At 37.5% G+C, this 27,240-nt stretch overlaps 1 long non-coding RNA gene across 2 annotated transcripts in view; it reads left to right on the forward strand.

Moving 5' to 3' along the window:
- LOC309387533 overlaps positions 1–27,240 on the forward strand; it is a 72,169-nt gene that overhangs the window by 11,142 nt on the left and 33,787 nt on the right. For both annotated transcript variants that reach the window (XR_014174617.1, XR_014174618.1), the window contains exon 2: positions 27,117–27,196. This is a non-coding gene — a long non-coding RNA (uncharacterized lncRNA). The remainder of the gene's footprint in view (positions 1–27,116; positions 27,197–27,240) is intronic.

A 27,240-nucleotide genomic window follows, 5' to 3' on the forward strand; every position in this document is an offset into this window, starting at 1 on the left:
AGGTTAAAGCTTTTTGGATAAAAATATGGTGGGTTATGCAAAATGTATTTAAGAAAAGAATACAATTTACTCCGCAAATGATTTTATTGGGTATAACTAAGGACTTTACTAAAGGGGAAACAAAATTGGTCTTGTATATGGTCACAGCAGCTAGGTTGTTGATCGCGCAACATTGGAAAAAAGATTTTTTACCTACAATTGATCAATGGATTCAGAAGGTGGCGGTGTTCGCCGAAATGGCAAAAATGTCAGCTTTCTTAAAAGCTCAGAAGCAGGAGAATTATACACAGGAATGGGTAAAATGGATTGATTACATACAGAATAAATACCAGACTAGGAGGTATTATGTAGCCTTTAGGTAAGAATGTTTAGACTGATAGATGATTAGAGTAAATAATACATGGGATGCTTGGAATTGTTAGAGTGGTGTATAGCGGAAGTCGGGGGGGGTTGAGTGGGAGGTGGGGGTGGGTTAGGGTGGAGGGTGGGGTAATATATATGCATAATTAAACTAGAAGATGGGATTAATGAAATATTGTTATTTTAAGAGAAATTTATATTATGATTTATATATGTTTAATTAACTTAGAAGATGGGATTAATGGGCTATTGTTACTTTAAGAGAAACTTATATTATGTTTGTTGGGAGGTGAGGGGGTACAATATGTGAATGAGTAATCTATTTTAAGAAGGGGGGAGGGGAGGGGGTAAAGTATTTAGTATAATATTTGAATGAGAAATTTTTGGGGGGGTTGGGGGGAGGGGAGGGGGCATAGTATCTGTATGAGATTTACATTGTATGGTGGGGGGTTAAAAGGGGGAAAATTTGTTTGTATAAAAGTTTTTCAATAAAAAAAAAGAGTCCTACCAAGGGGGAGGCCTCAGAGGAGGGAATTGCCGAAGAACAAACTTGTGTACCAATCGCCATGGTGGTAAAGAGAGGGCCCCAGATGCCACCACAGAAAAGTCATCTGGGCCAACAGCCTCTGGAAGAGGATCCCCAACTTAAGGTGACGAAGTGTCCTACCAAGGGGGAGTCCTCGGAAGAGGAAAAGGGCAAACAATCTCCGGAGGAGGATCCCCAACTGAAGGTGACAAAGAGTCCTACCAAGGGGGAGGCCTCGGAGGAAGAAAAAGGCCAGCCGTGGATGATTGAATCCAAGAGCACAGAACCTACAGCACCTGCAGCAGAGAGCCCTAAATGGCCATGGGAAGAGGTCACAATGGACTTCATCGTGGAACTCCCAGACAGCAGTGGGCATAAAGTAATTTGGACAGTTATTGATTTGGTTTCTAAGCAGGCACACTTCATTGCTTGCTCAGGATTGCCATCCGCAAACGAATTAGCGAAAATGTTTGTGAAACACATTTATCGGCTGCACGGAATACCCAAGAGGATCATTTCAGACCGCGGAGTCCAGTTCACAGCCAAATTCTGGAGAGAGGTCCTGAGATCCATTGGGTCCACACAAGAACTGAGCTCAGAGGTTCATCCCAGCATGAACGGCGCAGCAGAGGGAGCCAATGCGGTGGTGGAACAATACATCAGGTGTTTTGTGGACTATCAGCGAGACAACTGGTCGGACTTGCTACCCTTCGCCGAAGTGGCGTACAACGATGCGGTCCACAGCAGCAGAGGATTAGCGGGTTTCCAGATTACCAGCGGCATGGAAGTTTTTGCCATGCCTGAGCTGCCTAGAGAACCTCCTTCCTTCATGTCTTTGAGTGAATGGATGGACATGCTAAAGAAAGGATGGGAGAATACGAAGAAGGCTCTAGCAGTTGCGGCAGAAGCCTACCTGAAGCAAGATGATCAACATCGCTCGCTCCAAAACCCCTACTGTGTGGGGGACAATGTTTTTGTATCTACCAAATACATAAGATTAGAAATGCCTAGCAAGGAATTGGGTCCAAAATTTCTAGGTCCATTCCCAATAGTGAAGATAGTTAACCCAGTTACAGTTCAACTCAGTCTATCCAGAAGTCTAGGGGAAATTGACCCAGAATTTCATTGTAGCTTGTTGAAACCAGTAATTGGGTCTAACAGAAGAGCATCCACCCAAGCTCAATCTCCTCCTGTAGTGATAGAAGGGGAAACACAATCTGAGGTGGAAAAAATTGTAGATTCCAGGCTGAATGGGGGTCGCTTACAGTACTTAGTGCAGTGGAAGGGTTACCCTTGGTCTGAAGCTACTTGGGTGAACAGTGGTAACCTAAAAGTGGAGAAGTTAGTAAAGCAATTCAATGGGAAGTTTCCCGAGAAGTCAAAGGGTTCCCCTGGGTGGAGAAGAGGTGGTTAATTTTGTTATGTTAACTTTTATGTTATTCTCTTTGCAGGAAACGTTTTTCTTTTGAGGAGAGGCCGCCTGTCAGGCCTTTAGTTATGTTCTTTTTAGGATCTTTGGCCTGCCACACTTTCTTATAATTTCCTATGCTGTTTCATTAGTGTAGTAGTTGGGAGGGGGGAATAGAAAGGAGTAGGATTGTGGAATGTATGTTGACATTCTTTTATAGAAGCCAAGGTCATCTTTTGTCTCCGCACCTCGACACCTGACCAGAAGCAGAGGGGTGTAGATGCCAGCGTGGAAGATGATGATTGGAACATGTGATGGATTTGTGGGTGTGGGGATAGATCATGAACTTTCAACTGGGTGGAATTCCAGGATGTACATCAGAGTTGGAATTTTCCATAGAGGTGCTAACTTGCCTGTAGAATAAATTGGACCTTTAAGGATGTTTTGCCTTGGACAATGATTTATTTCTGCATGGTATTTAGAACTCTAACAATAACTACCAAGGCGCACATAAACAGACAGGGGAGGAGCAGGTCAAAGCCCCTCATGTTGGAGGCCAAGAGACTGGAGCTTTGGGCCGAAAGACACCTAATCTCTATAACCGCAGAGCATATAGCGGGGGTGGACAACGTCAGGGCTGACTGGCTCAGCCAGACCGAGGTGGACAATTCAGAGTGGAAGCTGCAACCAATAATCTTTGAAACAGTGGCGGAACGCTTCGGCCGCCTGGAGGTCAACCTATTTGCCACCCCCTTCAACCCTCAGATCTTGAGGTTTTACTCCAGGTACCCAGCTATGAGAGTGGAGGGGGTGGATGCCCTCCAATGCCCGTGGCCTCAGGGACTCGTTTATGCCTTTCCACCATTGCCGCTGATCCCCAGGGTCATCCAGAAGATTTGCTGGAGGGGGCGGAGGTGGTCCTGATTGCCCCAGATTGGCCCCAACAGCCTTGGTTTGCCAACCTCAGTTCTCTCTCAGTGGACAGGCCCTGGAGGATTCCACAAGAGAAGATCTCCCTTAGGCAGGGGTCTCTGGAACACCCAGATCCCCAGTGGCTGCAGCTAACCGCCTGGTGTTGAGCGGAGCATCCTGAGGGAGGACAATTTCTCCACCAGGATCATACAGACAATCCAGGCAGCCCACACGCCTTCCATGGACCATATCTACAACACCATGTGGCATGCCTTTTGCACATGGTGCACCACCAGGAACTATAACCCGGTCCAGGCCTCGGTGTCACAGGTACTGGACTTCCTCCAGGCGGGCATGGACAGAGGGTTGGCTCCAAGCAGTATTAGGAGGCAGGCCTCTGCCATCTACTCGGTACTTCTGTGCGGTAGGTCTCAGACACTAACTCAGCACTCCATGGTCAAGCGGTTTCTAAAAGGGGCCTCTAATCTTAGGCCGCCCACGGTACACAGGTACCCTTCCTGGGACTTACACAGAGTGCTGGACTCTCTGACAGGGCCTCCCCTTGAGCCACTACGAACAATCTCACTCAAATTCTTTACGCTCAAGGTGGCCTTCCTGGTGGCAATTACTTCCGCTAAGCGGATATCTGAACTCCAGGCTCTGTCTGCCAGGGAACATTTATGTATATTCCACTGGGACAGAGTGGTCCTACATCTGGACCCCTCCTTCATACCCAAGGTATGCTCTTGTTTCCATCGATCGCAAGAGTTAATATTGCCCAATTTCTGTCCGAACCCCTCTCATCCCTTGGAGAGAAAGTGGCACACCTTGGATGTGAGGAGGGCACTGAGGATCTACCTCAAACGAACCCTGCCAACCAAAAAGTCAGAGGCATTTGTTTCCTTCCAGCTGGAGTCCCTGGGAAACAAGGTAACCTCTACCACGATATGCAGGTGGTTGCAGACCTGTATTGCAACCGCGTACCAGGCATGAGTGTTACAAACTGCGGGAGCCATTACGGCACACTACGCGGAGCGCAGCCACTTCAGCGGCCTGGGCCTCGCAGACCTCATTGACCGAGATCTGTAGGGCGGCCACATGGTCTTCTCCCTCACCTTTTGTGAGGAACTACAAATTAGACTCCTTCGCTTCAGCGGAGGCAGCCTTCGGACATAAGGTACTGCAGGCAATACACAGAGAGGGGGAGACATCTCACCAGGCATAGGGTTGAACATAGGTTGGTTTCAAGATATGATCCAAGTGTTAACCCTCCCTAGGAACATATGGGCTTTGGTACGTCCCATCCTGGATACTCCTCCCCTCACTATGGAGAAAGGGTGTTGGTACTTACCTGATATGCCTCTTCTCTTAGTGAGGGAGGAGTATCCAGCCCATCCCTGAGTATGATGGTTTTGGAAATGTTGGTTTTTGTTGTACATCTGGAGTGTAAAGAAATACATGACTAAATAAAGGTTTGAAAGTACATCAATGTCTAAGAGTGGATGACACATCGAGTCTGATAGAGTTCTTCGTCGAAACTGGGTATTACCTGGTGACTAGGACATGGTCTAAAGAGCTTATCGGACTCAGTCCAATCAACGAGGACAAAGTTAACCCATCCTGGATACTCCTGCCCCACTATGAGAAGAGGCATATCAGGTAAGTACCAACGCCCTATCTCTTCCTCTATCCTCAAGTTAAAGTGAGTCTGAGGAAACATTAATCCTAAATAATTCCAGGAATTTATGCAATTATAAAAATCATTGAACTAATTCTATTGTAAATAGAACATCCAAAATAGTTACATTGGATCAAGAGAAGAAACATTAAAATGTGATAGAAGGGAAAGGTAAGAAAATAAATTGGGTAAAATTTTTCCATAATACTTAAAACAAATAAACCATCAGACCTAGATATTATCTTAAAATTGTCAGAGACCCAAATACATAGCTGCATTATTTACTTTCCTTTGTCATGTGATTTAATACTGTATATGCAATTCCTGGATAATGTTATCCATCAGTTTGAAATTAAGAATCATTAGTATGTCAACATACCAGATCAACTTTTAAGATACTAACATAGTTCTAACACTAATGCCCGAGTGGGTGGGTCGGGCATCACTTTTGCAGATCTGGATGAGTCAAAATGAAGTTAAATGCCATTAAAAAAAAGGTGTCATTGGTCTATGGTAATATTAGTCTGATTCTATTATTGGCTCTAATTAGGTTTTACTGTTCCAAACAGTTGTAGGACAGCTGCTGAAGGCCATGACTACAAGGGCTTTTGCCTAAACTTGGCTGGTATACCAGTTGTAAGTTTGATAGGGCTGTAAAGCTCTTGATTCACATCCTCATACTCTCACAGACTACCGCAAAAGAGGCTACCTTTGAAGTTTATTTGGAAACAGGATACTGTAACAGTTGTAATTGTGAGGATTGGTTGTAAGTTATTTTTAGTGTCAGTGTAACTTTGAACAGTAACTAAACTAATGGTTGTAAGATGAGGACCCTCTATACTGTATTTTTTCACACCAAATAACTTGTATTTCTGAATTGTTTATGGAGGCAGATGCAGAAAAATCATATTTGCATTCCATCCCAAAGATCCTGCTTGCCAAGATAAACACAGAGTTGTAAATCTTTCAAAAAAACTAGCCACAGTTAGAGTTTCTGGACGAGAAGCTCTCACTATCTGCTCAATTTTCTTCTGCTCTAGAAAATTAAATTTCTTCTTTGTCTCCAAAAAGTTCTATATCATTTCATCCATTGCAATGTTTATCTGTACAAATTAAGCTATTCTAAAAAATAACATCATGAGCAAGGACTTTTAGTAATAGTATCTTGATACTACTGTACCTCTTGTAGGCCAGGAATAAATACAATTTTTTTGCTGTTCTTCAACTGTCGAATTTCTCTGAAATGCTATTCCTTTTCAGACAGAGAAGAGAAGAAGGTGTTACTATGAAATTTGGACCCCTAATTTATCTCCATAGAATAACAGGTTAAGAAAAAAAAAAGCAAAATGCATTTTATGTTTATCAATGAATCAATAAAGCAATGAAAGTATGAGTAGTCCTGTAAACAGCTGGCGCACGAATGTCAAACTCACTGTGTCGCATTACCATCAGATGATGCTTCATGGTGTTCTTCCCACTTGCAGAGCTGGAGTAGGCATGGCCTGTATGTGTGCCACCAATTTGACATCCCTGAGCTAGAATATTGAGACTGTGGGTCAGAATGTTGCCATACCAAATCAGAAGTCCAAACCTAGGTTTTGGAGATGGACTGACAGACAGATGGACAGATAGCTAGTTCTCATACTTCCCTACAGATCAATTAGTTTTTGCGAAAATCTATTTTAATTATTTTATTTTTGCTTTGAAAGCTAACATATACCGTAGTCCTTTATTTCTCCCTTTTAAGAAAATTGTTCATTCTTTTCTAATTGAAATTAAGAGATAGTGAAATTAAATTTGGAAACTATGTTTATGGGAAAAACAGCATTTATAGTAAACTTTGGAATTGATTATAGTAGATTATCATGGGTATGATTTACCCATAAGGGGGAAAATCATAAGCAAGGAATTAAAGCCCTATGCTACAGCTAATATCTAACAGCTAAAATTATACTAATCATATTCAAAAAGCATATCTTAATTCGGGAACTGTCCAAAATACATAGTTATTCATAGCTAAAGGAATGTTGGTCTAACTAAGGCTATAAAGTTAGATGTATTAATTAATAGTAGTAAGAGTAATATTGTTCAAAACAAGTTCAAGGATAGGATGGTCTGTGCATATCTGTAATTCGTTTAAAATATTTCCTCACAGCACAATAATCAGTAGATCTTGCAATTTCCAGGGTTCAATCAACTGACAGTTGTTGAATGTTTGTGAGATAGAAATGTGAGGGATAAATAAATGGATAGATTTCAGCTTTCTCTGACCTCTTAGATTCATAATATAGATATTTCCTTAACAATTTAGCTGTTGAGCAATTGCTGCACCATTCAAAAGCACTTTCAACTATTGAATATGAAGCAATAAACTTTTTTTCTCAGATTCAGATATAGTGAACATAATGAATGCCACATAAACCTAGCATACTGAACTTGATAACATGAAGATAATGGGGATCTACTGTACATCCCATTGTTATGAGTCACAGTAAATTACACCAATGCTGTAGTGTTTCTACTGATTTCATGATGAAATTTAACGTTGTATAAGAATACTCAAGGTACTCAAGTGAAATACTTTTTCCTTCACCCTGTGATTTTCATCCCCATCATATCCCAAAGATTCTCAATTTTTCAGAAAAGATTTTGAGAGTACATAGGAAGAAGGAAACTATCATCTTCCCTTCTACTGACAAAGCTCTTCCGCACACAGTATTACATAGAAGACTTAAACTGTGCACATATTGTAGTCTGTACTCTCACTTGTGCCTCATTGAGATAACTTTTCTAACTATATTGATAAGTGCGATATAAAAAACATTTTCAAGAACTCCTACCTATATCTGGAATTCTCTTGTTTCTAAGGTGTATCAAAACCAAGTTGAAAATCTGGAGCTACCATAGAATCTTTTTTAAATGAGAGATTTTTGTGATTTGTTTTATTTCTGTATCTATCATGCATGATATTTGTACTTTAAATTGTTTATAATAGAATCAGCTAAGAGCACCCAGAGGCTTCAGCTGGTCCAGAATGTGGCTGCGCGGGTTGTCATGGGGGTACCTAGGTGCTCCCATGTTACACCCCTTTTAGGCGGCCTGCACTGGTTGCCGGTTGTTTTCCGGGTGCGATTCAAGGTATTAATTATGACCTTTAAAGCGCTCCATGGCTTAGGCCCAGGGTACCTGCGAGACCATCTACTGCCACCAGTAGCCTCCCACCGTCCAGTACGATCCCACAGAGTTGGCCTCCTCAGGGTGCCGTCGGCCAGACAGTGTCAGCTGGTGACCCCCAGGGATAGAGCCTTCTCTGTGGGAGCGCCTTCCCTCTGGAATCAACTGCCCCCGGAGCTTCGCATAATCCCCGACCTCCGGTCCTTCCGACGCGCCCTAAAAAGTTGGCTTTTCTAGCAAGCCGGCCTGGCCTGTTGATTTTAACTTATTTTAAATGTATCGTCTTTTAAATTTGGTTGTTTTTTTGGATATGTATATAATTTTTTTTTAACTTTTGGGATGTGTGTTTTTTTAATGTTGTACGCCGCCCTGAGTCCTTTTGGAGAAGGGCGGCATATAAATCCAAATAAACAGAAACAAACAGAAAAAGAAACTATTTGTGCTTATTTTTCAAGCTGAAAAGATGGTCAGTATGTTGATAACAATTTACTTTTGTAATAAAATAGTCTAAAAACCATTATGATACAGGCACAGAGGTGGGGAGGAAATTTCATCAGTGACTTTGCAGGGATGTGAAGATTCCAGAGAAAGTTTAATGTAACATCTTGAAATTTCTGGATAGAGTTTCAAGATTGCCAAGGGAATTTTACTTCAGATCCTTAGCTGTGTGCCAAGATCAGAAGTCTACTCAGCAATATAGACTGTATAAAAACTAGGATTTGGCTAAATTTCCTTCAATTCTAGCTGGAAAGAAAGCATTTATAGAACATTAGGAAAGATTAAGCATTGATGTGTTGCTGTATATGTCCCTATGTCTGGGCTCCACAACTTCTGGTTTCTCCTGCTTGTGAACTATTGGGAGCTGGGCTGCCTTGTTTCCAGACAAGGCAGAATTTGAGCATTTAATACTTTGCTTGCAAAATATGTTCCTTCCCCACAGCTATGACTTAATTGCTGGGGGTGGGGGGATCTTAATAGTCATATACAAAGTGGGCAGTTTCTCCACAATAAAAATATAGCCTTCGGGTGATATAACTTTTCTCAAGGAGATTGTGTAGCTCAGCTGCATGAGTTCAACTTTGAGGAGGAAAGTGTGTTGGATATGTTTGCCACCTTCAGTTATTTGTAGAAATAATAAAAGGTGGGATATAAAAAAAGAAATAATTTTAAGGGCTTACTACTCCATTGTTTCACATATGTAGATAGAGGGGAAAGGAGCAATTTAAAAAATCAAGCATTTTCCTTTCTAATTTAAAAAAGCTGCATTCCCTTCAATCTTTTATAAGTGCCTAGGCAGAAGATGATTAACAATCATCATTTCTAGGGTACCTTGATTGATAAAGTTGTCCCATATTTCATCTGATAGTGTCTCTGAACTACATAATCATTAAGCCATATCATGTATTACCAATAGAAATGAAGCACCATACTCACATACAGATGTTTATACTGCTGTAGGCAATGGGTTTCATGGGTGGTAGTTGCTTGACTAGATCTTCAAAGTGAGCTCTCAGGCATGCCATAAAATTAGTGTGGTTAGCTAATTCTGATTCATTAACCTACATGCCTAGGCTATGAATCAGAAGTGGAGTTGCCCCATTTTACCACTTTTCCACTTGTGTTAATTAAAAATTCTATGTGTATTCAGTCAGTGAGGAAGACATCTGGTCTCAGAAAAACATATTGTTTGCATTTAGTGAGGAAAGCAGTAAATTTGCTTGGATTCCCATCACACTTGTTGAGCTTAGAAGTTGTTATTCATATGAGAGGGATACATCAACTTCAGCAATTTTTTCAAGGTCTTAGGGAAGGAGTGGTATAGAGATCACTAGTTGTGTTGGATTTTGTTCTTCCTAGTTCACTGTCTGGGCTCTCTGGTTTATCTGGGTCACCTCTAGATTCTGATACATAACAGTAGGATTGCAAGACAGTCTATATATGTACTGCACATTTTGCCCTCTCCTTTGTGGCTGGCTGGCCCCAGGCTCTTTCTCTGGAACTTGGCACTTTTACAGTAAGACAGAAAATCCAAATGAGTATGTAATATACTTTATTGCAGATACAAGCAACATTACTAATAGTGAACTTCTACAAAGGTTAGGAATCTGAAGCAATGCACATACAAACACACATATACTTTGCATATATAAACTCACATTTAAAATTTGAGCTAATTTCTTCTGCCCTTTTGTAACATCCTGCTTATATTCTTTTTCGCTGGCTGGCAAGTTGTCTTCATTTCGTTTCGTTTTTACAAAATGGTTATGCCTGGTCTCAAGCTCTTGTGTCTCACCTTCCAGAGCTACCATCGTAGTTTTTCTCTTTCTATTTTCAATCTCTCCTCATCTCTTCCGGAAGCCTCTTCCTTTCCCCTGGTTCCATCTGTTCATTGGTGAAGTTTAAACATGGCTCCAGTTTTATCTGTCTGTTCTGATTTCCTGTGAGAAGATATCAAGTGACGGAGGAGAGAAACAGATGACTGGGAGAGTATTTAGCTCTTCAGCTTGTACTTCGCTTCAGTCTTATCCCAAATGGTCCTAAACAGAACAGATGGTAAAAGTGAATGGCAATTCAAAGTAAAATGATAGGTGGATAGTATCAGGTTACCATGAATGAGTTTTAGTTTCCAGAACCGTATCAGATATGTTCAAGAGTTTTGAAGCAGTTTGTCGATATCAACTTTTCTCTGACCTTTGAGGAATTATGACAACCAAACATAATGCTAGAGGACTGAGAAAAACCTTTTTTCCCTGTGTTCAAAAAGAGGTTTAAAAATGTATTCATGTACAGATAGTCCTCTACTTATAGCAGTTCATTTAGTAATTATTCAAAGTTACAACAGCACTGGAAAAAGTGGCTTATGACCTTTTTTCACACTTATGACCGTTGTAGCACCCTTGGTCATGTCATCAAAATTCAGATGCTTGGCAAGTAGTTCATATTTATGATGGTTGCAGTGTCCTGGAGTCTTGATCAGCTTTTGTGACCTTCTGATAAGCAGAATCAATGGGGAAATCAGATTCAACCAGGTTACTAACTTAACAATGTCAATGATTCACTTAACAATTCTGGCAAGAAAGGTCATAAAATGGGGGCAAGACTCATTTAATAAATTCTCATTTAGCAACAAGTTTTGATTCAATTGTGGTCATAAGTTGAGAACTACCTGTACATACATTGATTAAAAATGTCCAAACTTTTGTTGAAATTTGTAATAGGAAGAACAGGCTAAAGTATGCATGGTGAAGTGGACTAAAAAATTTGGTATGGATTAATGAGAAATGTGTGGTTAAAAGGGTTGAACTTTATTTTTATTTTTATTATCAAATTTAGAAACCATCCATCTCCCACACAAAGTGAGTGACTCTGGAAGGTGTACAATTAAAATTCTATGCTACTCAGAGATGAATAGCATAGAAATGTAATAAATAAGAAAAATACATACGTAAAATCAAGAAGAACATATAAAATATTTACATTGCCTTATCCTTGATCTCAAAGGAAATCTTTATAATGTAATATCATTGGTATGCCAGAAAAATTATCTAGAATGTTCAAATGTATGTTGGAAATATGAACAACATGCAGGGGCATTTTATCATGCTTGGTAGACATGTAAAAAGGCTAAAACAAATTGGATTCAAGTATTTGATACAGTGGATTTTAAAGATCAATATTCAATAGAGGCCAGAAATTTTCCTTTTAGGATTAATGGATAAAGAATTAGAAAAAAAACTATTGAAGATTATTTCAAGATATGGTCACTGTGGCAAGATTATTGTATGCACAGAAATGGAAGGATTCTTGTGATATATGATTTTGATGATTAGAAAGGATAGATTATAGAAAGAAGGTAAAGAGGTTAGAATACATTTGTCACTTTGTTTGCTGTGAAGAATATATAGAAGCCACTTCTATTATTTTCTTTCCTATTTTTCAACTTCTTTTCTTGTACTTTCTACTTTTTATGTGATTTCTTTCTTTATTCCTTACTTTATCCTAGTTTGTGTCAGTTTTTATCTCTTATGCTTATACCAGGCAAAACCTGAGTAGTTACTAAACCCACTTACGGTAGTTTGTCGGCATTTAGAAAATAATGCATTGTTTGGTAGAAGCAGTGTGATTTTATCCAGAATAAATTAAACCAAACCAAACTAATCTGATCTTTTTGGAGAGAATGACTATAAGGGAGAAACAGAGCATCACTCAAAACACTTTCTATACTTACAAAAAAAGGAGAGGCCATGCTAAAATCAATTGGTGCAAACTGTCAGGAAAAAAAACATTCCATTCAAACTACTACTAGAAAAAGCAACCAGCTCAGCTGATTCCATCCCTCAAAGGGTCTTGAGCATCTGACATCCCCCCCTACAAGGAACCCAATTAAGAGAAAGCTCAGTCATTCTAACATGTTGAAAAATGTGTAGCAGATCACGCTAAACGGGCCAGCTCTATTTCACTTGCATCCATTTGCACCAGCTAGTTAGTCATATCCACTTTATTTAAATGCAATGAACAACATATACCTTGATGTCAACAAATTATGACATGAAATTCTAGTTTTAAAATGGCTACATGTCTTTGTGCATCATCAACAAAATATGAGCCAATATGATGCAGTTGCAAAAAAAAATACTATTCTAGGCTGCATCAATAAAATACAGAGATATTATTATTCCTCTCAGTTCTATATTGGTTGGACCTCATCTAGATTATTGCATCCTATTTTAGACAGAATGTTAGGAAGGACATCGACAAATGAGCATGCAGCCAAGATTATAAGAGGCTTCAATAACTGTCTTCATGTAACTAAATGCGGTCATGTGGAATACAGGCTTCAGAATTGTTTCAAAATACAAGAAAGTTTAAATTAAAAGGAAGTAGATTTTGATTAAAAGACAAAAAAATCATAATACTACAATTGAACTGACAGCTTCAAGAATCCATTAGAGGTATTCAAACAGAAACTGAATGGCTATCCATTAAAGATGCTGTAGTATTGGTTCTTAGACTGGACAGAGGGTTGGGCAGCAATCCAAATTTCTAGAAACAGTAAGTCTGTACTGATGGCTGAAGATCTACCAGTGGATCAGATGTTTGCCTATTGCCAGTGCATCTCTAAAATCTGTTCCAGAAGACTAAGGAACTCTTGGAACCAGATTTTGAGAGAGAGTGAGGAAGTGGAAAGAGTAGGAGACATACTGGAACTCCTGTTACATGAACTGTGTGTAATGTTAGCTCTAGTGAGCTAAAATGAGCTGTGGTGACGTAGTGGTTAGAGTGCATTACTGCAGGCTACTTCTCCTGACTGCTGGCTGACTGCAATTTGGCAGTTCAAATCTCACCAGGCTCAAGATTGACTCAGCTTTTCCATCCTTCCAAGGGTAAAATGACCCAAATTGTTGGGGGAAATGCTGACTCTGTAAACCGCTTAGAAAGGGCTGTAAAGCACCATAAAGCCATATAAAAGTCTAAGAGCTATTGCTATTGCTAGTGTATCTAGAGCTAACTAAATCCTATTACATAACCTGTGTCTCTATGTGTAATGTTAGCTCTAGCCCAATACATTTTGTTGGGGTTGGAGAGAGCTTTCTAATTTTCCTTCATTTTCAACTAAATAACAAGGTTGAGTAGACATTTCTTTTTGCAAATATGTATCTTTCACAGTGTTCTAGACCAGATGTACTTTATATTTGGAATGCAGAGTTATAATTTTAAAACCTTTTCACCAAAGATGTATGGTGAGAGGAAAAATGACAAAACTGAGGAATCCTTTGTTCTCTTCTAAAGGAGGAAACATTTGTGTCATTTCCAAAGCAAACAAGCAAGCGAGAAATTTGCCATATTATAGTGAATATATTATTTTGGAATATTACATTTTTTTACATATACAGTAGATGTAGATGTTTCATTTTTTTTCTTTGTATCCACTTCAGCTTATAAAGAGGGTTAGGGTTAATAGATGGTTCTACATTTGTTTTAGAATTATGGAAGTAATTGTGATTTTTGATAGAGCAAATATTGTATATGTCATCTTGTATATGTCCTGATTGCACTTTGGCCTAATTTCATGATGGTGAATATGTTTAGCCAGAAATATGCCTTTTCAGTATGTTAATCGCTCCTAACAAAGAAGTGCCCAGAAAAGATCTTGTTGATTGTATTAATTTTTTCCATTTTTTTGACCAGATGTGTAAAACTGCATTTTTCTTCACTCCAAATGCATTCATTTCCTTTGAAAGCATCTTTATTATTGTATTGTGTTGTCTTCTGTTTTCTTTGAATTTACATGTTTTATATATAAAAGAAAGTATTAATTTCAATTATGTGATTATTTCAATAACATTTATTGTATAATATCCATGCCTACCTAACCATTAAGCTGTTCCCTTTTTCGATAAGCAATGTTATGCAGAGGACAGAAAGGGGTAAGAAATAGTAAGCCAAAGAAACTCAAGGTATGTAATGAGCTGTGTGAACAAGCTCATTACATACTGGCAAGAACCTCAGCCAAGGCAACAGAGATAAGAGAAATTTCAGCCCATAGCAGGAATGTAATTTGTGAAAGCTCTCAGACATGACACTCCCTAGTTCTGTTTAAGATAAAGATAGAGAGGAGAGGGGTACACTCAGAGTTGCAAGATAATGTTACTGAACTCTCTAATAAAAATAGTTTTAGTACTCATGTCTTGAAACTTACAATTCTCACTTAGGATCACACATACTAGAGCTTTAATTCAGATAAAGTTGATTGTAACTAAATCCCTTTGAAACAGTGCAGTTACCTTAGAAGCAGTAATTTGAATAGTAATTAGCCATGATTAGCTTTAGCTAGATCAAAGTAGAATTGGACTTGTCTTTGCTATGAAGTGCTGTCCAAACAGTTACATGCAAATATACATCAAAATTACATTAAAAGACTCAGTAATGTAAATCTCTTTTCACTAAACGGAGTGAATACAGTAACATTCTTACTGCGGAATGCTTGTTACGTAAACTTTGCAGAAGAACATGCTGTGTGTGTCTGTGTGAGGGCATGTGTGTATGTGCATATGTGCAAGTGCTTAGAGAAACTGGTTTCTTTGTAACATTTGTTTCATAAGTTGATATGTTTGACTGAAATAAGTCTATTCATTCTTAGCTGTGCTCAGTTTTACAATTGCTGTTTAGGTAAGTGCTGATTGCAAAGAGAATGATTCCACCTTCCATTACTTTATATGAGAACTTAACTTTTATACAAAACATCTCCTTACTGATTGTTTGTAAATTTAGTGATAGGTTACATTGAGCTTGAACTATCAGCATACCTGCCTTGTTAAGCTGAAGAATAAGGAAATACAGAATTTCTTTCATGCTCCCATTGTTTCCTGTGATGGAACACACAAATGTATTTGAAGCTTGTTCCACTAAAACAAGAAAGCAAACATCTGGAATAATTTTGAGATTGGCTGCTTTATTATGAGCAAAATATTGTTTGCTTGGTTTGTGGACACCTCTAATGCTAGCACAATGCTTAAGTAGTACCACAACATTTCAGTACCTTGGAGAGCACTTGACTCATGATGTAGTGGCAATTCAACATTAAAATGATGGAAATTCTGAACCTATTTTAAAATTAAAACATAAGAAATAAGAAGTCTTGAAAATAATTTTTCATGAATGCCTTGGGAAAGTACTTATCACAGAAGTGAATTGAGTTTTTTTGATTTAAAAAGATTTCAAAAGAGTTAAATACATTTCCTGATATCAAGGCAAAACATTACTTGAATATGTACACACAACACATACACATACACACACATATATATGGAAACTGAAAAGTTGAAAGTTGTTATTAATTCATTTGTTGTTATTATGGTCAACTTACGACTAGTCACTTAGCAACCATTCAAAGTTACAATAGATCCCTCAAAAATTGCTTACAACCTATTTCAAAGTTATAATCACTACACACACACACACACACACACACACACACACACACACAGGCACACACACACACACCTGATTGGATTCTGGATGCTTGGAAACCATTTTACCTTTACAGCCATTTGCAAGGGCCCTTGATTACTGGAGTGTGATTTTTTGCCAGTTTCCAAGCTTTATTTCTGCTTTTTGGCAGATACTGCCTATTGGGTAAAATGGATTCACTTAAAGACAATGATGTTCACTTAACAACTGTGGCAAAAAATGCTAAAAAATTGGGTTCAGGAATGTGATGCCTTGACTTATGACCGCAATGACTTCCAGACTCAATTATAATCATAAATCAAGGATTAATTGTAATTCATTAATTCATTTGGTTATATTGGATCCTATAGATTTAGATTTGGTTAAGGATGTTACTTTAAAAACATTATTTTTACCATTACTTTAAAAAATACTATTTTAAAAACAGAGGTGCCATTGTTATTTTAAACTGAATTGAAAAACTAAAAAGTTACTGATTCATTTGGTTATACTCTGACCTACAATTTAGATTTGATTTAGGGATAATCTTCATTGTATAACACATGCACTTCCAATTATCAGTAGCCCACATTTAAAAATAAATTTAACAGAATTGATACAATAATTATAAGTACAATAAGAACAAAATAAATCATTTTATCCTCCACCATATAACAAACTTATATCATTGACTTGGAAAACAAATTATCATTCTCCTTCACTCTATAACACATAAACACACACAGAGAGTGTAAGCTTCTAGTCAGCTGAAGAACTTAGTATCTCAGAACTCCTGTCCCTTCCTAGGAGAAATAATTCATTTTTAAGTAATAAAAGAACTACGAAGTATGCAATCATTATAATTCAAGGTGACAAATACAGAAACCGAGAAATCATGAAGTTCTAGTTCCACCTCTGGCATGAAAAATGACTGGGTGATTTGGGGCCAGTCACTCTCTCAGCCAATCCACTTCATAGAGTTGTTTTTGGAAAACAAGAGGAGGAAGGAGTATTAAGTATATTTGCTGCTTTGAGTTATTTATTAAAATAATAATGGTGGGATATAAATAAATAAATGTACTCAGTGTTTGCAGATAGTCATAATCCATTATTTGAATTTTTTGAACAATTGTACCATGATAAATTGAAAGGTTCTGTGGGGAATTTTATTCTCTCAGTCCTTTGTAGCCATTCTACAATAAGTTTTCTTTAATCTTTTCTTTTTTAACTAAAATAGTACAAATATTCTTCATCGAAGAATATACCTTTCCTCTCCCTTGAAATTTCGAGTGCTATTGGCTATTAGTGCCTGTTCATTGACAGAGAGATAAGAAGAACCTGTATTCAGAACATTTGTTCAAGCATGCTATAATTGTTTAGTGTACATTATTCAGTTCTGTGAGGAGGCCAGTGCCTTCTGCCAAAATTATCTCTGAAGGGAAAATATTCAGATTCCCACTGCAACACTTCCAAATGCATAGTCTGTGCTTAATGGGTCTGCTGTGGCTTTGCAAACCATCCATATGTCTTTTGGCAGTTCAGCAAAAAGTTAGTGTAGATAGACTACTGATACCCTTAACATATGCAAACATCAATGCAATTCTTCTGTAAGTCTTCCTAATAAATACCATCCTCATATATTGGACAACACAGTCCTGAATTCCATGCCAGCATAATCTTTGTCAGGTGAAAGGAAGTTTTTCTATATTAAAAATATTCTATTTTGATATACATTGACAGAAATGGACAGTAAATATTTCTTTGAAGCAGGTTGTTTCCTGCAGCAGATCTTTTTTCTTATATACTGAGTAGAACTTGACAGAATGGATCAAGATTGATGACTAAAAGAATCTGAGAATTGAATATGGCAAACTTTTTCACTTTAATCAACAGATCAGTATTATTTATTCTGAAGTTTTTCTGACAGAAAAAAACCCTAAAGATCTCCTTGCACATTCAAACTACGGTCACTTTGGGCCAATTGCTATCTCTAGCTTAAAGTACCAAAGAAAATTTTCATTAAGATAACCAAAGGCTGGACAGGGGAAGGAAAGAGAGAAGAGATTGTGTATGTTGCCTTGAACTCCTGGATAAAAGGTGAAGTACAAATTCAAGAAACAAAATAAATTTCTGTTCCCCACATTCTCATCTTCATAGCTTCATTTAATTCCCACAATCTACTGCATCTGAATATTTTGGAAAGTGTTTTGGCAGCCCCAATAGAGATCTGCTATTTAGCATTGTTGCTTATGCCAGCGAATATTTTTCTCTAAAGAACACAAGTGCTCTCAAATTTAGTTCTCTAGAGTGGGAAATAGAAATTTTCATGCCTGCACTCTTCACACTAGTGAATCTCTTCTGCTAGTCTACATTTCTGTGAAGTCTCATAGCTTAGTTAAGGTAAAACTGCTATTTTTAGAACTACAGCTCATTGGATCTAATAAAAGTATTTCCCAAGTATGGATTTTGCAGAAAGGAGATTTTTCATGAATGAAGATGGTTATTCTTGTTTTAATATGCCTTGAAACTATTGAACGTATGTGTTCGGTCACAGATGTCACTAGTCAGAAAGAATTTTATATTACCTGAGAATCCTTCAGTCACTAGAAAAGACTGTTTAGCTTCAGTTGATATTTTGGGAAACAAAACACAACATCTAATAATTAAGCTCAGATTTATATATCAGCATGATCTTAGAACTTTGCTTACCTAAGAGATAATTACAATAAGTGTTCATATTTTCAGAAAGGCATACAGCAGCTCACCTAATTTTTTGGATTTTTTTTCCTCCAATCCTTGTTTTTTTGCATCACATTATCTAATAAAGAATTCCGAAGAGTCATTGTGCATTAATAAATTCATCATTTCAGCTATAAGGTTTGCATTACTTCTCAAATGTCAACGTGGTTTGTTTTTAAAAAAATTAACCTATTACTTCTAGGATTAGCTGTTATTTTACACTATGTGTGTTTGAGTGAGTGAAAGAAAGTATTTTATGTTTTTAATCCTGCACTACTTCCTGTTTTTTTATCACCTCAATGTTAAATTGATGAGAAATGTGCTTCTTGAGTAGGAATTAGGATATGAAAAATGATAGTGTAAGCACATCAAAAGCTATTTTCAGGTAGTCTGATTTAAAAATTAAACATAGTTCAATCTTCAGCTAAGAGCTATTTTAGTCCAGAGATCCTATAAGTATCTAAGATTGTTAAGTCCTTACCTCTGCAAACCATTGTGTCAATTATTATTGACCATTGCTCCATAATATTGTTCAATTCTTCATTTGCTTTTGACTGTGATCTGATGTTCCTCATTTGTTGAGGAATTTGATGTTCCTCATCCTCATTTTGTTAGGATTCTTTATTAGCAAATCTATGTGGTCACTAGGAGTCAGCATAATCAATAGAGATTATAAATTTATCTTTGAGACATCAAAATGTTACTTGCCATGTCAACATACATGTCCTCAATTCCTCTAAAGTAACGTGTCCTCAATTTCTCCAAACATCAGCATTTTCTCCAGTGACTCTTGCGTTAATATTTTATGTCCAAAATATTCTACTTTTAGCTTCAATATTGGTGCTTTCAGTGAGGAGATTGGAACTTTTTTCTGTAGTACTGAATGATTTATTATTCTTGAAGTTGAAAATATTCTCAATATTTTCCCTCAGCACTATAATTCAAAAGGATCTATTTTTCTTCATTCGACATTTCATAGCCATGTGTTACAACTGGGAAAACCAAGACCTTGACAAAATCAACTTTGTTATCACTTGGTATCTTTGCATTTAATACTTCGTCTAGATCTGTTGGACTTCCTCTCAAGTAACTGATTTTTTATCTATAATCAACATCTGTGTGAATTTTTCAGTTTAGGTAGATAATCTTTACCTACTTCAGCATCTTCCCTCTAAATTTTCCTTGGATGGTTGATATATTTTTAGTGTTGACCAGCTGATTAGCTTTTATATCTCTTATTTCCCCTTCATCGGGATATTCTTTAAGTTTATCACATCTAGACCTTAAAATGGTATAGTTATTTCTGACACCGTTGTTTTTCCTGTAATTTTAATTTTAATTCCAATTTCTATTTCTTTTAGTCCAGAATTTTTCATTATATGTGTATGTGTTTAAATTAGTGAGAACAACAGTATGAAATATTGGTTCTTTCCTTTCCAATTTTGAACAATTTAATCATTCCATGTTCCATTCTAACTATGTATCCTGGTCATCAGACTTTCATTGGCAGATCAGATAACATATAACCATATTTTTAAGATCTATCCTAAACTTCTTGTGAGTGTAATAATAAAGTAAAATAAATGTCTTTAGAATTCCTTTGCTTTTTCCATTATCCACCAGACGTTTGCAGTCTTGTCCTGCTTCTGAATCTAGCTTGTACAACTGGCAGCTGTTGTTTCTTGTATTGTTGAAGTCTGGATTGCAGCATTGTCCTTCTAACAAAAGAGATTCTGAAATTGTTCAACACTCTTTAACATTACCCCTTTTGGTATTGGAGTATAAATTGATCTTTTCCAGTCCCTCAGCCATTGCTGTGTTTTTCATATCTGGATAGAAATTGCAATGACACAATGCTGCAATATTAGTTGGTATCTTATCAATTCTTGTAGCTTTGTTGTTACCAATATTTTCTAGGACCTATTTAATTTCACTTGCCAAATATCTAGCTCTAGTTCAGCAGTTAAACTTTTGTGCAGATCAATAATTTTGGAATTCTAGGAGATCACTTCCGGTCCCCGAAGGCGACGGACATTCGTGTCCACTGCTCGTCTTCTCAGTGGGCTCCTCTTAAGTTTAGGGGAGCACAGGGAGCCTTGGAGGGGCCCCCTGCCGTAGGGCGGCTTGTTGGGACCCCCTGAATCGGCAGCGGCCGCAGGGGGGTCTCCAGCTTCGCCCCAGGAGCCGGGGAGCATGGGGGGTGCGCAACAGTGCACCTTCGCCGAGCAGAGCCTGGAAGGAAACAACTAATCGGACGTTACAGCTGAAATGCGGTGAGGTGGGAAGCTTCCCTCAATCTCCTTTTTAACTACTTAATTGATGAATAGCAGCCTCTTTTAAACTCTGGTTTCAATCTTTTGAAGTGTTAAGACTGGAGGGGGGGTTTCAACCCCCCCTCGGAAAAGTGGCAATTGGAAAATCCCTCTCCCTCGGAAGAGAGAGAGAGAGTTAAAAGTTACCTTCTCTTCCTTTAAGCAATGGGAGGATGACTTCTTGCTATAATTGCAAAGGAGGTTTGCTGAGTTGATTCTTTTAAACTACTTTATGGAAACTTTGGATGTTGCTTTCTGATCTCCTGTGAAGGCGGAGCCAAGATGGCCAACTTCCTCCTTCTTCTTGCACTTATGAATGAAATTTCCCTTTTGAAAGAATTTCTGGCTTTGTACTATATCACACCCTAGAGATCTCCAGGAACCTCTCCTTGCACGTATCTCCCTTGGATTTGGAACATTGATTTATATCACCTGGCTTGGAGCTGTATAGAGACCTACGCTCTCCTCTGGACTTGCTTGCCTTGTGACTTCTCCTGGTTGTGTCTTTCCACAGACGCCATTTCTTTGTGCAGACTTATAGCTATCTCTGAACCTAATATGGGTCCTAAAAAATTACCGCCTGGTAAGCCGTCTTCGGCCCCAACATCTTCTACATCCAGTCCGGTTACCCAAAAGACACCATTGGCTTCATTTTTACAACCTAAAGCGACTGAAGAAAGCTCAAAGGAACTATCTGTTGATCAAATGTTTCAAACTCTCTTAAAGGGACAGGACGAACTGAAAAAAACGGCAGATTAAGTTATCAGCTCAGAGAAACGCAACAACAAACAACACAAAATAAACAGAGAATAGGTGTGCTGGAGGAGGGCGCGACTGGGTTGAGGGAAGAGGTTAAGACAATCCAGAAGGGGAATGTAGAATTTGAAAACCATATGATAAAGGTGGAATTTGAGAGAATGTCTTTTTTTCTTAGATTCCAAAACTTGCCAGAAACAGAGAATGAAGATCTCAAGGAGATTATGACCACAATTTTAGCAGAATATATTAAAAGAGACAAACAACAGCTATGGTGGGATATTGATCTGATTTATAGGATTAATTCAGCATACGCTAGAACACACAACGTGCCAAGGGAAGTACATGTTAAATTTCTTTTTAAAAATAATAATTTTTATTGAATGTTTTAATATTTAAAAACAGTAAAAAAAGACACAACAAGGAAAAAAACCACAATAAAACAAAACAAAACATAGAACATACAAAACAATATAGAGTAATTTTACAGCTTTCAATATTGGCTTTCCTGCCTAGCTTATATAATTCTCCCTTCTGCATTGCCTTCCTATTACTATAGCCTTGTCCTATGATATAACAAGCATAGTATAAACACTTATAGTAATATTCATTATTTGTATCTCCATCTATTTGTATTCTCTATTTCCTGTTTTGGCTTTTGATTTCTAGCCACTTGTATATTTTATTCCAAACATTATAAAAGTCCGATTCTTCTCTTTCTTTTAGTTCTATTGTCATTTTGTCCATTTCTGCACACTCAAGTATTTTCCTGATTGTAGTTTCGTCTGAGGGTGTATTAGTTTCTTTCCAATTTTGTGCAAAGGCAATCCTGGCTGCTGTGAGTATATGTATGATTATATATTGAGATTGTTTGTCCATTTTTTGATCCAGTAGTCCTAGTAAGAATACTTCTGGTTTGAGTTCTATTTTTCGCTTAGTAATTTCTTCCAGCCACTTTTGAATTTTGCACCAGTACTTCCTTGTGTTGGGGCACGTCCACCACATGTGATAAAATGTTCCAGGCTTGTGATTGCATCTCTAACAATTAGAGGATAGATTTGGGTACATTTTGGCCAATCTCGCTGGAGGGAAATGCCATCTATAAAACATTTGATAGAGATTTTCTTTGTAAGCTGCTGCCTTCATAAATTTATAATTTCTTTCCCACAGTTTATTCCATTTTTCTAACTCTATATTATGGCCAAAATTCCTTCCCCAGCTAATCATTGTCTCCTTTACCGTCTCTTCCTCCATTTTATATTTTAAAAGAAAATTATATAATCTAGTGATCGTTTTTCCTCCCGTTCCTAGTAATATTTTATCTAATTCCACTTGTGTCTCATATATTCCGTATTGTTCCCGATCTTTTTTGAATCTTGTTTTAATTTATAGGTATGGCCACCATTCTATATTTATTCCCTGTGCTTTCAAATCTTGTACTGATTTTAGTTCTCCTTTTCCATCTAAGAAGTCTGCGTATCTTACCATTTTACTAAGGTCTATGGTAAATGGATATGTCATTGCCTCCATGGTTGATAACCAGTTTGGGATTTTCGGGTAGTGTTTTCTTTTTATTTTTTCCCAGACCCTAAACAAAGCATCCCGTATTATATGTCTCTGAAAGTAGGAGTGAGATTTAGACTTTCCCTCCCAGAGGAAGCCGTGCCAGCCTAGTTGGAGATCATGACCTTCTAGGATAAGGATTCTTTTATTTTTTAATTGGATCCAGTCTTTTAACCATGTTAGGGCTGCCGCCTGGTAATATAGCTCCCAATCTGGCAGTCCAAAACCGCCTCTGTTTCTACTATCTTGTAGAAGTTTGTATTTGATACGGGTTTTTTCCCCGACCAAATAAATTTGGATATCATTTTATTTAGTTGTTCGAAAAAAATTTCTCTAATTTAATTGGTATTTTTTGAAAGAGATAGAGTAATTTGGGTAATATATTCATTTTGATTGTTGAGATTCTGCCAATTAGTGATATCTGTAGTTTAGTCCAATTGTCCAAATCTTTTTGTATCTGTCATAGCAGTTTGTTGTAATTATCTTCTTTTATTGTAATACATTTTGCCGATAGCCATATTCCCAAATATTTAATTTTCTTGGCCCTCGAAATTCCCAGTTTCTCCTCCAGTTCTTCATTTTGTCTTTTGGTTAAATTCTTAGTTAATATTTTAGTTTTTTCTTTATTCATTTTAAGCCCTGCTACTTTACTGAATTGGTTTATATCCTGTAATAGTTTTAGTCCAGTTTCTAGGGGTTCCTCTATGATAAATGCAAGATCGTCTGCAAAGGCCTGCACTTTATATTCCTGTGTTCTAATTTTCAGTCCCTTTATGTCCTTATTTTGCCTGATTTGTGATATCAATGTCTCTAGTGAGAGGATAAATAACAAAGGGGATAGTGGGCATCCCTGTCTTACCCTTTGGTTATACTGAAGTCTTCTGTTGCTTCCCCATTTAGTATTATTTTTGCCCTCTGACTCGAATATATTGCTCTGATCATCCCAATGAATTTATCTCTGAAGTTCATTACTGCTAGTTGATTTATAAGAAAATCCCAATTCAGATGATCAAATGCTTTTTGTGCGTCAATAAATATCAATGCTGCTTGTTTTCCTGGATGTATTTCATAGTATTCTAATATGTCCATTATTGTTCGTATATTGTTTTTTATGTGTCTGTTGGGTAAAAATCCGTTTTGGTCTGGGTGTATGATTTCGTTTAATATATTTTTAATTCTTTCCGCCATAATTGTCATAAATATTTTATAATCAGCATTTAGCAGCGAGATTGGCCTATAATTTAACATGTTAAATTTCTTAGAAAGACCACAAGAGATGAGGTCTTAGGAGCTCAAAGGGTGGGACCACTAAAATATAAAGACAAAGAAATAACCATTCTTAAATAGATTCCAAAGAAAGTAAGAGATAAGAAATACTCCTCTTTAGCAAAGAAATTATATAACAATGGAATCTGGTTTAAATGGTTGCTGCCAGAAGGAATGCTGATTTTCTGGGAGGGCAGTAGAATTAGAATTAACACAGTTGCAGAGGCGGAGGCCTTCATTAAAATAAATAGTGCCCTCCTAGATCAAACAGGGGACAGTATACAAGATGTGAAGGAGGGAGGGGCCGCGGCTCTGCCAGCAGACAGGGTGGAGGATGCAACACTTAGAAGACTCATATCATAAAAATGAGTTGAAACATTTTTGCAATTGTTGTTATAATGTAACTCTTGGAAGTGATACAAAAGATGATTGAATACATTGATGATTGAATGTAAAAACAAAAAGCTGCCAATGTTTATTCAAATTTTGATGTTTTTTCTCTTCTTTTTTGTTAAAGTTGTGAGATTCGGGGGGATTTCTACCTCCCGCATGATGCAGCTGTCAAAATTTTCTACACCTATTTACCTTTTTCCCTAAAACATTTGTAAAAAACCAATAAAAATTTTTTTTTTACAATATAATAATTTTGGGGTTCTGTTCATACAGTTCTGCCATACATACAAGCCATCTATGCATAGCTTATTTCTTATAGATGTATTTGCTATCTTTTTTCATACCATTTTTCATAAAATGTCTGTTATCCTTCCTATATGTTTGCTTTCCTCAAATTTTTTTTTGCATCGTATTTCTTTGTCTTTCTCTGCACTTCTCTGGAACTTGGTCCTTAAGTTGAGGAGTTTTTTCCCTCCGCCTCTCTGCTTTTTGTTCTCAGTACAAGGTATTAATTCCTCCTAGCCAAAAGGTTCAGAGGATCTACCACTTTCATCAAATGACAAAATAGCATAAGACCATCAACACTCACCTTTTTCTATGTATGTGCAACATCACAATGAAGCACCTTTCAGCATGACACTGATTTTATCTTTTGTCCCCATTCATCTCCAAAGTTGTTGAAGAATTAGAAAGATCTAACTGAATTCTGGCATGTATGCCTAGTCTTGGTCTGCAGTCCTAACTACTAATCTGCTAATTTGTTTTGTGTGCCCTTGCTTCCAATGTGTTCTCTGATTCTGTTTTCTGCTTTGTTATTCTGACTGATTAAGAATGTAAGATATCAATAAGACTGAAATAGCATGATCCATCCTGAGAGACTCAACCATGGCAGAGATGGGCAGCAGTAAATGGAATCTATAGTATTTGTAAATGTCATTATAAGGGACGCGGTGGCTCAGTGGCTAAGATGCGGGCTTGTCAATCAGCAGTTCGGTGGTTTGAATCCCTAGCACCATGTAACGGAGTGAGCTCCCATTACTAGTCCCAGATTCTGCCAACTAGCAATTTGAAAGTATGTAAAAATGCAAGTAGAAAAATAGGGACCACCTTTGGTAGGAAGGTAACAGCGCTTCATGCGCCTTCAGCGTTTAGTCATGCCGGTCACATGACCATGGAGACATCTTTGGACAGCGCTGGCTCTTCGGCTTTGAAACAGAGATGAGCAGCACCCCCTAGAGTCAGGAATGACTAGCACATATGTGTGAGGGCAATCTTTATCTTTAAATGTCACTCTGCTAAAAAATGCCTCTATATTTAGGAAAATTATAACCCAGGAGCAATTTACATTCTCTGTGTGTAATATGCACAGACAGACAGACAGAGACATAGCTCTGTCTATTAAAGAAGGAATGCAGATTTTCAAGAGTTAATAATTGAAAACTTTTATAGAACCAGATACACAAAGACCTATGACTTGACACAAGCTGTATTTAGATAGACTTGTGTGTCTTAATCTTCTTGTTTCATCATGGTACAATTCCTGACTCACTCTCCATTGCTGATCATGACTCAACCTTGCTAGACATATTAGGATTAATATGTTGGGGGAAGCAAAAACTGAGTTCATTTTCAGCAAAGAGAAATAACGCAGTCTGCCATCTTGTCATTCAGATTTTTCCAACCTAAATGAAGTACTCCTAACATTTATTGAATTATGGATTTCAGTAAAGTCCCCGACCATTCTTTCCATGTGTTGTGCTAGGGATTGGTCCTTCAGATAACTTAATTTAAATACCAGTAAGATATAACAGGTGGATGTGGCATATGACGGTAGGAGGGAAAGGGAGGAGAAGGCATGTGTAGCAGTAATAAGAACATAAGATTATGTAGATGTGTGGCGTGCATAATTAACAGTTATTTTTTAAATGATTGATTTATGGACAGTTTTTTTTGTTTTGTTTTTGTTATACTAGAGGAATAGTTTCATGATTAGACAGCCTACCTATTATTAGTTTTTAAAATAATTATCCAACATATTTACATAAAAACTCTTCATTTATTTAATTTTTGGTATTTTAGGTATGCCCAAGAAAGCTCAGAAACACTTTGGGATGGAGAGTCCTAAGAGATGCATTGAAGAAGTTGTGCATAGAATAAAGGTATTTTTTAAAAAAATGATATGTCTGTCTGTAGAGTTTCAGCA

This window comes from Natrix helvetica (assembly GCF_964273705.1).
Source record: "Natrix helvetica genome assembly, chromosome: 2".
In the NCBI taxonomy this organism is placed as follows: domain Eukaryota; kingdom Metazoa; phylum Chordata; class Lepidosauria; order Squamata; family Natricidae; genus Natrix; species Natrix helvetica.